Raw genomic sequence first — 2,171 nt, 5'->3', positions numbered from 1 at the left:
GGGGAGAGATGTATGTTTGGAAGCTTTAAAAAGCAAGTAGGTTCATTGACAATTGATTGGGTTAATTAAGACTAAATCGTATAAATTTTTGGTTTATGGTTTCCAATAGATGATTCATACCTTCATGGCTAATCCTGTTTCATGGAATAAAAAAAGAGAAAATTCATCTCTGACCTCTTTAATTTTGTTCATCAATAAATTAAAAAATAAAAACAAATAAAAAACCCAAACTATTCATTAATGATATCCTGATGAGTATAGATCATGTAAATATGATAAACCTTAGATTAGTCCTTGAAATAGTCCACTGACCCATCAATTATGTGACTTAGAAGTCCGAAACCATTTTTTTTCCAAAAACAGATATTTATATATCAATCCGTTGGATTGAGCTGGTTTCGATCGAGTCTAATTGATCTTCTCCACTTGAAAACCTGACATCATATAGGTTAGGCATGGTTTTTTTTTATAAACGGTTGGTCGGGTGTCAGTCTTAAATCCGGTTAAACAGGCCTTAGATAGTCTAATGATACATTTATCTTTAAAGGGGTCATAAGCAAATTTTAAATATGTCGAGCTTGATAAACAAGCTCTAGGTAGGTTATAAACAAGCTTTAAACATATTAGGCTATTAATCGGTTGGCCGTCCATAGGTAGTGTCCTTGCATCAGGAATGATCTATGTATTGTAATCAAATCAGGTCAATTCAAACTTTAAATGGTTTGGCTCGATTAGTCTGAATCTAGGATTGACACCCCTATCTGAGTCGATGGACTAACATGGCGAAATATGTTTTCAATTTATTATAATAGGGGTGAGATGCAAGCCTCTTCGACGCCTAAATGATTTGTTGATCGTGTACTTATCTTAATGGTCGAAGGTTCAAAACTTGTTCTTGAATAAAAAATAAAAAGGGATGAGATTTAACGATGACAAAACATTTAATCACCAAGGTTTCTGTAAACAATATAAAAACTACTATTTTATACCGATACGCATAAGTGGTCATGTGATTGGATGTTTTAATGACTGAAATATTGATTTCCATAATGGTCCAATCATATATCGGACTTGAGGTGAAACACTAATCGCTCCTGCACTGTCATTCATCGCCTCCCATGTACGTAATTATAAACATTAATCACAAGTATTCTTTTATTTTTATTTTTATACAATCATTCAACAAAGTATAATTAAATAATACTTTTTTTTTTTTCTGAGGGGGTGCCGCATATCAACAGCGAGCTCATCCCAAAATTAAGTTAGAAAGACTATACTCAAAGACGAAACTTCAGATGTACTTAGTGGCATCTTTTGTTAAATAATCTGTAATAGGGTTAGCCTCCTTGAAACAATGGTCGGATGAACTTTTATGGAATAGAGTCAAGCAATGAATGCAAGTAAATCCATCTCTGAAGAGCGAACCAATAATACTCTGTGGTCACCGCACATGTTGTACATAGATAATACATATTTTGAATCAGAAAATTTTCATAGTCATCTCATGTAACAGATTAATCTTTTCAGAGCCAAAAGGGTAGGTCTCCATATAACCAGATAATCTTCATTAATTCACCTTAACGAGTCAGGCGTTGTTGCGAATTAGGAGCCATCGCCATTCCACTGCTCATCTTTTCTACGTTACCTTGCCATCCTGCAAAATTTAAATTCCCCAACCTTCTGAGATATATTGGGGAAGAGAGGAACTAACCTAGTATCAGGACAGTTAGCATCCGATTCAAACTCAACCTCTAGAGTCATACTCACACTCAACAACCTCTCCTACATTGTAGGCATTTTCAGTGAGCACAAACTCTAGAGACTACTTGCAGTCTAAAACTACCTCATGAGACAGCAGAGTTGGAATAGGACTTTCACATGTGATAATAGACTTTTTGTTCATTACTCACATATGTTAACAGAGTCCTACCCCATTACTGTTAGAATTTGAGTCTCCCACATGTGATCATAGAGTTTGTCTATAACTCAATAATTGTAATCTCTATATAAGAGCACCATTGTACATTCATTAAAGTGAATGCCAATATACAATTTCAACATGGTATCACGAGCCGCATAAAGCTCCATCGAGCACCCTCCTCCTCCCCACGTTTTCCCCTCTCCAATAGCCTACGCCCTCTCTTCTTTACAACTTCTTTGCAAAAAAAAAA

The sequence above is a fragment of the Macadamia integrifolia genome, unplaced genomic scaffold (assembly GCF_013358625.1).
Source record: "Macadamia integrifolia cultivar HAES 741 unplaced genomic scaffold, SCU_Mint_v3 scaffold3039, whole genome shotgun sequence".
Classification (NCBI taxonomy): domain Eukaryota; kingdom Viridiplantae; phylum Streptophyta; class Magnoliopsida; order Proteales; family Proteaceae; genus Macadamia; species Macadamia integrifolia.
This window is presented reverse-complemented; position numbering follows the sequence as displayed.